The sequence below is a fragment of the Melanotaenia boesemani genome, chromosome 20 (assembly GCF_017639745.1).
Source record: "Melanotaenia boesemani isolate fMelBoe1 chromosome 20, fMelBoe1.pri, whole genome shotgun sequence".
Classification (NCBI taxonomy): domain Eukaryota; kingdom Metazoa; phylum Chordata; class Actinopteri; order Atheriniformes; family Melanotaeniidae; genus Melanotaenia; species Melanotaenia boesemani.
The window spans coordinates 3,481,168-3,495,252 of NC_055701.1; the positions used below are offsets into that span (position 1 = coordinate 3,481,168).

Sequence of the window (14,085 nt, forward strand, 5' to 3'; positions counted from 1 at the left end):
TAAAAGAAATCTCCGTAGCCATCACGCTAGCCAGCGCGGGCGGACACGCTGTTGACACGTGATGTCACGGACCTGTCTTCAGACCTTCAGTGCTCTTTTTTTTATTTTTATTTCAGTTAACGAGAATTTTTTTAAGTTCTAGTTTTTGTTTTTTCGTTGATTATAGTAACCTTGTTCTACATGCATGATGGAGGTGGTTGAAAACATCAGTGATGGTTGTAGCACATCTAATCTGGTTGGTGTGGTGGAGTCATCAGCCAGTTCAGAAGAACGTGGTGATGCTGAGGAATATGAGGGCATCACACCTTACAGGATTTAACCGTACTGACTTTGTGACTTCGTGCTTAGTGTCATGAGTGACAGTAAGGGCAAACATGGCCGCCTTAGCAGCAAACACACAGCGAGGGAACACAGATTGGTGTGCCTTTGTTACAGATGTTAATTGTTCTTAAATGTAAATTTATTCAAACAAGATTTTAAAATGAAATCATAGCAATGTTTTTATAGTAAAATTGAAATATTTACCTGATGCTGTGATAGGGACATTGTGTAAATAATAACATTTGAGATTACTGTAAAGGTTATAATATAAAGACATTAAATGTCAGTAATCTGAGCAGAATTTTAACACCAGAAAGCCAGGGCAGTCAGTTTGACCGCTTTGAACTTTGCATAGCCTGGTCAACTTAGTCTAATAAAATCGTAAAGCCTTGCTCGTCCCTGACATTTCCTAAAACTACATGAATGTTCACTGAAACTAGTTGTAATATTTAGTATGTAAAGAACACAGGAAATATGATTATTTCTACCTGTTTTAGCCACAAGTGGTCCCTTTGAGGGATTTGGCGCTGTTCTATTTTTAGTTTCACAATCTTCTGGATGAGACAGTGTGGAAGTATTCAGTAAAGGATGGTATGCAGACATGTACTGATTATGTATATAAAGGAGCTTATAAAGGAAAACAGCCAGTAAAGCAGGTGGAACAAGTGGGCTGCAGGACAATCTAAAGGTGCAGTAGACTTCTGAAAGAAGACGGTGCGAATTACGGATAGACTCAAAAAACAAACAAAAAAAAAAAAACTTGTGATGCACCAAGAGCAGACACATGATCCGCGCTGGCTGTGACTTATAGCTGATTTAGCTTCATAATGGACGTCATCTTATAAATAGCCTATTCTTGCCTTTATGGAAAGTGGCAATATTGAGGGATCTTTACGATTAATTAATCGTAGCGTTTAATAATTGGTTGTGGAATTAAGTTATCATGACATCCCTAATCCTGGTGTCCCTGTTTTGTTTTGTTTGGCTGAAAGGGTGAAAAGAAAAGGAGAGACAAGACAGAAGGACCAAAAGTAACTCAATGATACTGAATGCAACATCTGCATTTGAAATCTCATGTACTTTTGGCAAATTTATTACAGCAAACAAATTATTATACTTTTAGATACTTCCAGAAGTTGCATTTATTTTATATATTTATTTTATTTTATAGAGGCATATGCATTCAGTTTAATAAGTTACTACATTGATAATGAATCTTAAAAAAGAAAAAAAGCTACAAACATATTTCTAATGGTTTTATTTTAGCTAGAAGTGTAATATTTGGTTTGGTTAGACTTTGGTTTGGTTTCTGGATTGAAAAGGCAGCAATAATACAACATTTTATTCATACAAACCAGTGCAGGAAATCAACTTCACATTCTCCATACTGGTAAATAGCGGCACTCCTAGTAAATAAGATGAGTCCATGAATACTTTATTATTATTTTTATTGTTTTGTCCTTTAGAAACACGCCTCAACTGTAGTTGGTATTTATTAAGTTTGGCTTAGTGGTTGAATAACAAATTTTTGAAGCTGCAAACAGTTTTATCCCTCATTAGTAAACATGCTGCTGTGTGTGATCATGGCTCAGCATTGGTGATAGTTACACTGTCATTTTATGAAGCTCTGTCTCGGTCTTTGCCTCACATCCTCAGCCGGCCGGGCCCAGGGGACGGGAGCAGGTTACACTGGTGCTGTCTGAAGGACACAAGAGTGAGACGGAGACCAGCACAGAGAGAATGAGTTGTGTAAGTTATGCATCCTAAAACGTCTGAACATATGCATGAATTTCTACAGATATCGTAAGTTTAAGTTTAACGATATCCTGTCTAAGTTTAACATGCTGCACTTAACTGTGGATATATTATACTGCTCAGCACACAACACAATGACATTCTGTAGAGTGAGGTAGAGTGGTGGGATTCAGAATTCAGGTTTGGTTGAATGACAAGAAACCTGATCAAGGTCAGAAGCAAAGAAAAAATCTTGGCAAGACTGTTAAGTAGTCAAATGAAGAGCTGTGTGAGGAGGAGCTAGATTTCCTTTGTCATGTCAGGTTTGTGGAGTGCAGAGTGGGTGAAATTTCCCTTAAGCTTTCACAAAGATGAACATTTGTCTTTATTTTTTTCATTTTATTTGAAGGGAAACAAAACATACTGACTTTATAGATGAAGTGTGGAAATCATAACAAGGATGGTGGGGAGGATATTTTCCCTTATTTAATATTGTTATGTTTGTTGTTGTTCTGTTGTTTCATCATCTGCTCTAACAGCAGCACGTCGTTCCATCTTTAAGCAGATTTTTATGTATGAAAGTGATTTGTCAGCTGATGTCCACAAAGATTTTTCAATGAGCTGATGATTGAGTTGATGAGTTGATGAAGCATGAATTAAACAGCTGATGCTACAGATTCTCCTCAGCTTTAACCTGTGTTGTGGAAATCTAGATAGCAGTTACTTACAGAAATGAACCCTTCAGAAATGGAACAAGAAGATACAAATATTCTTCAAACTATGTTTGGTTATTTTATTGATAGTAATAACGCATTGAAAAAATGAGATTTTGGGTATTCAACATACCGCGATCATTCATGAAGTTTTCAGTGAAGGACGGATGTGGACTGCAGGCAGGAAAACCTAACACACTTTGTCTGTATGCAGTCACACTGTTGGAAGTCTGGCATTGTTTTGATGAATGAATAAATGAAACTAGTTCAACGAAACATTTTTTCCAGTACAAACCCGTCCAAGAGTAGACAACAACATATAAACATAAACAGGATCAAGCAGACCGAGGCAGCAGCCACCGAGCAGCGCACCATTTTCACAGATGGAAAAAGATAACATGAGGGAGAGCAACGGGGTGAGGCTAAAAAAAGCCCTTCCAGGCCCAGTGTTGAGATACAAAAAACACACCTCAGTACATAAAAGCACATAATTCAGACATTCACAACTTAAGAAAACACATGGCAGGGGGGGAGAGGTCTCCCATCGCAGCCAAGTGTGGACGCAGCTGGAGCGCATCCAATCCACCTGCTGCCCGGGAGTGGAGGGAGGGGGGTAAGGGCCCAACCAAGGCAGTGAAATCATGGGGGAGGTGTGTCTGTAATAGTGTATGTGAGTGTACATGCATGTGTGCGTAAGTAAGTATAAGTAAGTGAGCCTGTGAACTTTCTCCCAGTTCCCTTCTCCAGTCCAGTCTCTGCCACCAGATGATAGTGGGGCGACCTTAGGGGCTGATCCAGGAAAGGTCCACAGCGTGAGAAGGTGGTGGGGGGTCAGAGCATCCATCTTGTTTTAATATGCCAAAATTTACCAAAATATATGTGCAAAAATCAGTGGTCTTCTAACTTTTTCTGCCAGGTTCTCCTGCCTCTGCCAAAAAATTCAGCCAGTTCATTCAGCTTTCTAAATATGTTGCTGAAAGGGCCGTTTAACCACTAACTGCTATTTGCTGCTATTTCATACATGCATTCCTGCTCCAGACACACCTGAATTTCCTCTCTGACCTCTAACACGCCTACCAACACTTCATCTCGCAGGCATCACTGAGCTTGCAGTTCTGTCTCCTCACAAAGTGCAGGGCTGAGCATTCAGGAGTCTTGTTTTGATTCATGTGAACATAAATAGCATCGTTCATAATCTCGCTCAGTTCAGGGCTAATACGTCTTTTTTTAGGTGCAGTTCCTGCTTGTGGTAACCGCCAAGTTTTCTCTTAAAGAACTTGAGTGGCAAATTGACGTGATGGGGGTGTTATGTCATGTTTGTTTGTTGGGCTTCACACTGTCTGCAGACAGAGTTTTTAGACATAACACACACACAAATCTACAATCTGTCATTGAGAAATTGATGAGTATTGATGATTCTCTAATAAGAGAATGCTTTTATACCCAATCCTGACACCCGAACGAGTCACCAGCATCCAAACTGTAGGAAAGGGTTTTGGATATGACTTTTTTCATAGTATCTTGAATGAATATTTTGCTTTCATGGCATTCAAACATGTTGTTATAGCCTCCATCTTTGGAATTCTGAAATATTACTATAGCTTTCTCTTCTGCATGCTTCATGTTTGTTTCCTGCTTGAAGCAAGAGTCTTATTGCCTTCACAAGAACAGATCCGACAGATGTATGAACATGTAATCACGTGTAGTCAGCGTAGATGCATGAAAGCAGTTTTATTTATTTACGGAGTCCCCAGAATCAAAAGTGATGTGTGCTGAGGAGTCACTCATATGCTTCGTGATCCCCGACACTACAGCCCCAACAGGTGAATGTTAAAGGGCACACGGAGCGAACTTGGTATTTATTCACACAGCCAACGTTTTGCTTGATGTACGGGAGGAGTCTGTAGATCAGAGGCAGAGAGAGCGCAGGGCAGTGTCAAACAGACTTTAAAGATGGTGTTGACTTTTCTCACACAGCACACACTGAGGCCTGCACACTGTTGTATCCATGCATACATATAAAGACATGGCATGCATACATTATGAGCTGGGAGAGCTGGGTCACACACGTTGATGCCCACAGGCGCTGGCTCGTTTGCAAACATGCAAAGCACACAGTCAACAGCATGCATGCAAATGTTCGTTAAAGAAAAGTAAGCTGTTAAAAAGGGACGGGGACACAAACACACACACACATTCACACAGTTCTTTCACCCTGCGTGCCAACAGTTGTTTGATCAGAGCTGTTTCTGTGCTCACCATGCGCTCTGTGCATTTGCTCCAGCAGAAAAAAACAAAAAAAGAAGCGACGCAGGAACGTCTCAAAGCCCATAGGCAGGATGAAAGAGAGTGCTGACAGTGACAGAAAAACCCCCAGATGGTAGCTTCAGTCTGCTCTGGGATCACATGTACAGAATTAGATCTGGAAGTTGCTGAAGGTAACAAATGTATGCAGAGTATGTCCAAACCTCAGCAGTGTAGCTCAGAAGCTACGAAGACAGAGTTCTAATCTAGTTTTATTGATTTTATTACTTTTAGGCCATGATGTTGAAGAGAATGTAGATTCATTGATACTATCAAGGGTTTCTAACAGCCCCTGGACTGCATTTAAAGTTCCACTTCAGCATTTATTAATCCCCAAAAAGATCATCTATGTTCCTTAAAATTGTACATTTTAAAGTATTTGCTGCTGGAAAAGGACATACATAGCCTCCAAAAGGCATGAGAAATGACTGCACCTTTTTTTCATGGACACTTATGCTAATCTGACCCTGCTGTGCTATATGTACCAGATATATGCATGTTAGAACCAGATCTGAACCACCTCTGAAACCAGTGAGCCCTGAAAGCTGGACTCAGTTATATCTTTTGGTTTATTTATTTTTCTATTTCCTTTTCTGTAACTATGTCTAACCATGATGACAGTTCTGTCACCTTTGAGCGGTTATTGTGGGTGTTTTGTGTACTATGAAGGCAGGGTTTAATCCTAACACCTGGCGTGGCGTCATACTAGCGCGATGACAACAAATGTGATACAACAAATAATGAAGGACAGGCATCTTTTCAGTGTCAAATGGACTGGATTGTGTGATGCCAGGAGACCGGGAGTGGACATAGGGTGAGGGAGGAAGAGAATGATGGCGGTTGAATAGATGAGGGTGAGGGGTGAGGTAGGATGCATGGATAAGGGAGGGAGGAGGAAGAATGATTGAATAAATGCATGAAGAGAGGGAGGGAGGCAGGATAGATAAAGGAGGGTATGATGGATGAGGGAGAGTGGAAGGAAGGGTGAGGGACAGAGGAAGGGAGGAAAGAAGATGGATGGATGGATGGATGGAAGAATTGATGAGGAGGGAGGATGGATGGAAGAATTGGATGAGGGAGGAGGAGGAAAGGATGGATAGGTGAGTGAGAGAAGATAATGGTTGAATGAATAGATGCATGAGGGAGAGGGATGGAGAGCGGGTGGATGAATGGATGGGTGAAAGGTGGATGGATTAAAAAGGCAGCAAAGTAGAATGAAGGGATGAGGGAGGAGGGAGAGGATGGATAGATGAGAGAAGGGGAGGATAGATGGATGAGGGAGGGTGAACATGTACAGTAATGTGGAGGTCGGGAGAACGATATGAACAGAGCTGAGCGGGTAAAGGAAGTGGAAGAAAAATCCCACCTGTTGATCAGAGGTGTGGTGGGGGTGTGGTCTCCTGATGGGGGCGTGGTCTCACTCCTATTTAACAGGTTCATTTGACATGGAACAGTTTTTGAGACAAACGCAGTGGAAACCTTGATGCTGTTTGACAGACGATGCACTGATGTTACCTTGGTCGTGTTGTTTCCAGCTCCAGCCTGGACAGAAATGAACAGCTAACACACTTGTTATGAGTTACTCCTCACAGGACGTGTTCAGATCCTGACCAGCACTCGTATTCATGCACACACACATGCTCTGGCAGCACATACATGTAACTAATGATAGCCATCAGACTGCTGCACATGCAGGGGCAGATTTTTACGTGGATCTCTGGCACATCCAGAACAGATGTGTTCTCCATAAAAGCAAAAACCAGTTTCTCACCCGTACAAATGTATGCATGGACACAAGCTTCTGGATGGATGAACATCCACCAGCGTTTTCATACAATAGAAGAAGCCTGTTTACATGTTGATGCTGTTCATTATACAAGAGGATTTGGATGATAACAGAGCTATCGTTCCTGTCCATTGATCTTTGAAAAGCTGTGCAGTCAGCATACAAATCATCCCGCGCTGGTGGTGAAGACTGTTAAAGGACAACAAAGGCCAGTTTCTATTTATTTTTTTGTGGAGAGAAATGAGGCCTTTTCCCATTTAATTTTTTTTTAAGTAGAAGTGTTCATATTACCCGGGGGTCCCCGACCTTTTCTCCAAGGTTGATCGGTTTCACATTGACACCTATTATCTTTGTATGAACAAAATCAGTGGGGGGCCTGAGCTTTTTTCCCCAGAAACCAGGCAGTCCTGATGGGGGATAACAGGAGAATGTGTCACCCGAAGCATTTTCCAGTGAAGCGGCCCAGATAAGCCCTTACCTGGATAATGATGGTCCAGTGCTGTTTTCCTCCAATTGCTACACAGCAGAAATGAGCTATCTTATTATAAAGGAAAACACTTAAGAAGATTGTGAATGTTTTGCCCCTTGTTTTAAGATATTTCTCACTTTTCTAAATCCTAGATATTTTCTTGTCAGGAAATCTTACCAGGTGCAATTATTTCACTTTTCAAGTTAAGTGTTTTTTTTCTAATATTAAAATAGAAATCTTTGCAGTACCTGTGTGAGTCAATTTTTCTCAGCTAAAACTGGGTGTGAAAGGCAATGTGATCTCAAACAGTGTCTCATTAGTATAATTTTACCTAAAATGATTGTAAAATATTCTATTTTAGGATTTAGTAAGAAAGTAAAGACATCATTAATAATCTTACACATTCTGCTGTTGCCTAGAATATCATTTTGAAAATCTAAAACCCTCCAGGGACAGTGGATGGAAATCAGCCTTTGGCTAAAATCTTGGGTGTTCGGTGGTCAGGAAAGAAAGTTTTGTGCTGAATGTTTGGATGAATGAATTACTCAGGCACAGGGACACGTCGGAGGGGGTTGGTGGTTAAACATTTGGACAGGCTGGCCCAGTGTTAGTTGGGCAGCTGAGTTTTGTGGACCAATCAGACCAATAAACTGTGTCAGCCCAAAAAAACACGTCGACCCACCGGGAAAATGCCTGGTATGCCCGATGGCCAGTCAGTCCCTGCCAGTTCGTTTTATTAAAGGAGGAAATAATTTTCTAAACACCAATTCCTTATTGTTTGTGCTAAGTTTGTAACAAGTAGTTATGTCATGCAAAGGGTCCTTCTTGTAAGACTGTTAGGAAATTAAGGCCAAAGCTTTTTTACTTCAGCTACTAGAGCTTAATAAAAAGCCATAGACATTAATTTCTTAACTGTTCTTTGCGTGATTTAACAAAGAAGAAAGTATAAACATCTTTGATCAAAAGCCGTTTTGACCTCATGCCACATGAGATGCAGACTTCTTAATCTGAACTTATGTGAAATATCAGGAAGGAGTGCTTTATCAGCATGTTTTGTTGCAACAAATAACCTTTTTTTTTTTTTTTTTTAGCTTTGATTTAAAAAAAAACAACAGCTTTTTCATTTCTGCATCATGCAGAAATCCCACAGCAGCGAGACTTCCAAGCAGCTCACTTAATTCTGGAAGATCGTGACCATCTGTAGCATTCTGTTTGAAGCTCCGCCCTTCAAGTCCTGCAGCCTGCATGGCTGATCAAAACAGTGAGCACTGCAAGACACACAAGGTCGGCGCTCATTGCCCTGCTCTGCATCTCTGAGCAAACAGATACCACTCTGCTGACTTTATGCTTTAAAACAACCCAAGAAAGAAAGCGGGCAAAGACAGAAAGATGAAATGATCTTCTCATTTCCTCCAGGATAAACTGTTGTTTACTCGTTTTCTTCGTAGCTTTACTTGATGCAGTATTTCTGCAAGTAGTCATTCCTCTGATGAAGTGATAAGAACTGGAGCTGGACCTGTCATGACTACCATTTCACCTACAACCCCATATTTATCCAAGTGTATTTGTGGGATGGACAGGCTTTGTGTTTCTTTCAGTGTAGGCATAATTTTTTTATAATTTACTTAAACACAAAAACATGATGTTGGGTGGTTTTATTATAGTTTTTTTTTTCAATTTGGATTTTATTGTTTGTGTTTTTTAATTTTAAAGTGTAAACATAATGATCATATAGAAAAAAGATACCAAACATGGTTGTAGTAAACATTTTCTTTTTTTTGGGGTATATGAAGGAAACTGAAGCCTGATGGAAAAGGGTGGGTTCTTCTACTGTGTCTTAATGTCAGTCATAAAGGTGAGCCTGATATCTTCTGAGGTGGTACTTAATGTAAGAATTTGAAAAATCAATGATTATGGCTGAGCATTGAAATGTTTTTAAATCGAAATAGCAACGTAAAACCTACCGATTAGCACATTTCGAAGTGGCCCAAATAATTTCCATGTTACACAGCGCCTGTTCAAGTTTTCAAATTATCTGGGATTTTGTTCTTTCTCAGCCTTAGATATGTTTTCTCTGTTTCATCCCCACACTCTCTTTTTATTATCCACTCTCAACCAGGGAGAAGGAGGAAGAGGAAGCAGCCACAGTGCAGAGAGGACAGAGTAATGGGATATTCCTGCTGTGGAGAAAGTCTGGGTGACGCTGCCTCCTTTTAGGCTCAGGTGGGTTTCACACCCGTATACCCATCAGACTTTTCCAGGTGAGAGGGTTCAACACCTTAATAAGATGAGGTAGAGACGACGTAGGCTGCATGTTTAACATCATGTGACAGCTATACTCAGCTGTGAAGTCACATCTTCAAACCGCATCACAGACTAATTTCCCATAAAATATGCTGAGACCAAAACCACCAAGGACAGAAAACGGCACAACTTCTGAAATGTCCTGATGAAGTGAATAAAGACGATTTTACAGAGTGAGTTGCTCTAAATATTCTTAAGGTTCAGTTTTGACATTAATAAAAAAATTAAAAGAATATTAAGCTGTGATACGACTCAGAAATGAGTACAGTGACGGTAGATTCAGCCTATGGGTTTGTGCAGACTTTTTTTCACACTATTCTCTGTCCTCCCAGAGAACAATCTAACATCCATATTTCTATCAAATGTGTAAGAAGAAGTAAATTCTTAAGGGATAAAGATAATGTTGCATTTACAGCTAGTTTTGTGCACAAATACATGAAAATAGTAACTTTTGCAAAGTTTCCCGCCTTAGTTGGCCTGAGGAAAAAAAAAACGAAATGCTGAATTTCTGAACATGCAGAATGAAAAATACAGTTTGAGCTGCGATGCCTGTTTGACACAGCCTGTTTTCAGACACACACACAGAAAAATATCAACACACAAAATTCTAATATTATACAGAAAAATGCACATTATTTCTCCACAAACCAGGCACAGATACAGAGCTCGTCGGCAGCCTGCGGTCTGCAGAGCTCTGCCAAATGATGGGGTCCTAAGAGGCGGTGGCTATGACCTTGGCTGCCCGTGTGTGCGCCTGACTCCAGCTGGGCATCCATTAGAGGGCTCCACAACAGACGCTGGCATCTGCTGAGAGCCAAGGGTCGGATGCTGTACACGCTAAAGCGTGCACGTACACCACGGACAGACACGCAAAGTAGTGCACAGATAACACCAGTTGGGTGAAGAGAGTATGTGTGGTGCATGTTTGTCTCTTAAACGTACTCCAGTACAACATTCGTGATTTGGGGAAATAAATGCAGACATACACAATGTCACCGCATACGTGTGCATGTTTTTCAAATAACTGCCATGTGAGTGAAATTTAGAGAATATTCAGGGATGTTTAATCTGTGGTTTGGATTCTGAGCTGAAATCTTCATCTGAGGAAATAAATTCTGGTGGATCAGATCAGTCAGTAAGTTGTGCTGAACACTGTTAGCAAAGCAGCTGTTCAAGGTTGCTAATTTCTGTGCAGGCTTTAACTCAGACTTAAAAACACTTGAAAAAGGACTGACAGGAAAATAATTTGCCCTGAAAAGCTGCAACAAGCATTAACCAATGACCTCAACAAATTCATGTCGATACAACTCTTTTCTCCAGATAGCCTCTGAGCTGCACTGCCACCTGAATGAGGGAAAAAGCTAATGCTGACACTGGGCAGAAAACTGAACACTCATTTTAAATTTCTGTGTATTTCCTAGAATTCAGCAGCTGAGATTTGACATTTTGTTAAAGACCAAAAGTTTTTCATCCCAGACTGGGCCTGATGTCGAACGTCTCCTTGTCCTTGTGAATGATGCCTCTGGCTCATTGGTAGCTGGGCTCAACATGAACGGTGTGTTTTCAATCAAACTCTGGAAAAGTAGGAATTTGGGCTGAATTATTCAATTTCATCGATTAATTCAAATTTGCCTTTATGGTAATTTATTCTTCAAAAAATCAGGAACAGCTCCATGTTTAATATATATGAAAAAACACAGGCTGCTGGATGTCCACTATTCTCCTCCTTTGTTTCTGTCACGTTTTTCTTTGTTACAATCCAAGGAAGTCTTCCCACAGCTAAAATGCCAAGCTAAATCGTAGCTGTCACATCTATTCGTATCCACTTCATACCGTACTAGGTAAGGGTACAGTTGGCTGTGGAAATGCAACAGAGATCAGGGTTTACCAACCTGTCTAGTTTGGAAACCCCTTGGTGGAAACCGGGTTTAACTGTGCCAAGTCTGATCATTTTCACAGCTTGTAGACAGATTGGAGTCTGATCTTATCAAAGCTTGGGGTTAACAATGTCAAGCACAAAGCAATAGAAAAAAGATCAACGGACCGGATTTAGATTTGAAATGTTTCCCAGCCATCTCCAGATTCCAGGAATGAAATAAAAAGAAACTTTGGTACTTCCATACTTCACATGCGTACAAACACCAAGTTTAGCTACAACTGTGGCTCGGCTCACCCATGGATATACTGTAACTGTACTGATGGGTTCATGGGGAAAAACCAGCAGCCTCGCCCACTTCAGAGTTCGTTGTTGAAGTTGTGAAGTGAAAACTTGACGTTATTATCCGCAGAAAACAGCTGACTTGAAGCTGCTTAACAACCACCAAGTGATACTGGGAAAAAATCTAATTCTTGTGTTTCTGCATAAAGGGACAGTTGACGCCTCACATTAAAACAAAAGTAGACAGGATTTAAAAAACAAATACAAAACCAAAAACTACAAATCAACAGTGCTGCTAGAGTAATAAGACAATGATGAGTGCTGACGGGAGAGCAGAGCTTGGTTGGTGGAGGGCAGGTGGAGGTTGATCCGAGGCCATGGTGGATTGTTGGCTAAGGGTGAAGCCGGCTGGCAGGGGTCGGGCTGGAGGTGAAGTGGAGCAGTAAAGGTTGGCTTCAGCAGAGAGCTGAGGCACAGGAGAACATGATTAGTGCAAACAATCATGAATAAACGATGAGATTAAAGCTAGCAGCTGCAGAGAGAGTACAGTGGCAGACTCGATCTTGTGAGGTTTGGACGGAAACCTGAGGTAGACATGCTGCAGCGTTCTGATTAGCTGATGCCTCTCCAGACCGGGGTGTAGGAGGGGTGCCTTGTCAAGATGCACTCATACAAACTGGGAGAGACAGAGGGGGAAATGAGGAGAATACAAGGGAATTAGGAAAAGAAAGGATGACCTAAGCCATGACTGTGGCCTATTTATACATTTGCAGAGCAGATGCAGGGCTTCTCTTCTCTTACATTTCTGGAGTTTCACTGATCATTATGGAAGTTGCAGCACCAGCTCCATGGATGGTCTGCATATGTTTTCTGTTAAATATAGCTGCAGGGTTAGTCATGTTCATGTATGTCCACACAATGGCAGCATCAACCCACATGTCAACATGCATTGCATTTCAGTGATACGTTTCAGTTATTGTAGATTGAGCACAGTTTCTATTCAGGACAGCAAATGTGCTGCAGGCATAGAAATGGGATTAGATGACATGACTCCATGTGGTGCGGGGTTAGGGAGCTGCCGTTTATTGCTACTATGCAGGGTTACCATCCTATGTGAACAAAATGACATCCTCTGTCTATTCCTAGATTCAGCATATCAGTTTATGCATCACTAAGAGACTGACCAGTTTTAGCTTTACCTGTTTTTACTCACTTATGTTGTCTCTTTGGTTTCTATGCTGCATCTTTTTTTTTTTTAATGCGCTGTGAGAGCATGTTGTTGTCTAGTTGTTGCAGCATGATGAGGTACCATAAAACCAGTCAGGCCTGTGACAGGCAGCAAACTGAAGCTGCCGACTAACTGCAGCATCTAAGCCCTCAGGCGTTCCAGAGCAGTTTCAGGCTGTGGAAAGACGGAGGTTGGTGTACGTAGAAGCACATAACTTTAAGGATCACACACATCTCTAGTGTTGCGTTAAGGTCCCACCTCAGCACTTTCATCACGTTGAGGTCTGGAATTTTGACTGGATCCTGTCAACACGTTGATTCTTTTCTTCTTCAGCCACTCAGTTGTAGACCTGCTGCTGTGTCTGGGATCGCTGTCCTGTTGGATGACCCAGATTCAGCCAAGCTTTAGCTGTCAGACAGATGGACTCACATCTGACTCTAGAATACTTTCCTATTAAGCGGGCCCAGGGAAATCTGTTTTCTTTTCTTCAGATTCTTATTATTTTACTCAAATTTTGTGTTTTTCCCCTGTGAATTCTGTCTATGCAACCTTATGTTTTTTCATGGGGGGGTCTAATCATGTGACGGATGTATACTTTTCAACATTTCAGTAGGAACACATATTTTCTGTAAAGATATTATTATATTGACTATATAGCATTTTATGACGGTTACTGGACAGGAAAGGGGATCAGAGACGGATGCAGGGGGGGTGACCTGCAACAAAGGGGCTCCAGGCTGGGAATCAAACCTGTGCCACCTGCAACAAGCTTTTTTATATATATATATTTATATGAGGCAGTCTCTCCTGCAGTAGTTTACAGATCTTCTGCAGGACAGCCATAGAAGCTGCTCTCATTTTCTCCTCCTTGCTCGTTACGCATTACTAAAAGTGGAGGCAGTTTTTCCAGTTTTTCTAGGGACACCTTAGTGTTTCTGTTGGTCGCGTCGCTGACTTCCTGACACTTCAGGTGACGTCACACAGACGGTTGTCTTGATTTTTCATTCAGCTCAGACACTGAAAAACTAAGATTACGCCCTCATATGAGTAAATTGCACAATATTCCGA

General features: G+C 41.2%; 1 long non-coding RNA gene across 2 annotated transcripts in view; it reads left to right on the plus strand.

Moving 5' to 3' along the window:
• LOC121630721 overlaps window positions 1-9,570 on the plus strand; it is a 35,686-nt gene extending 26,116 nt beyond the window's left edge. The window contains exon 4 of one of the 2 annotated variants that reach the window (XR_006008583.1): window positions 9,447-9,570. This is a non-coding gene — a long non-coding RNA (uncharacterized LOC121630721). The remainder of the gene's footprint in view (window positions 1-9,446) is intronic. The other variant, XR_006008584.1, reaches the window with a different exon arrangement.
• Window positions 9,571-14,085: the final 4,515 nt, after the last annotated feature.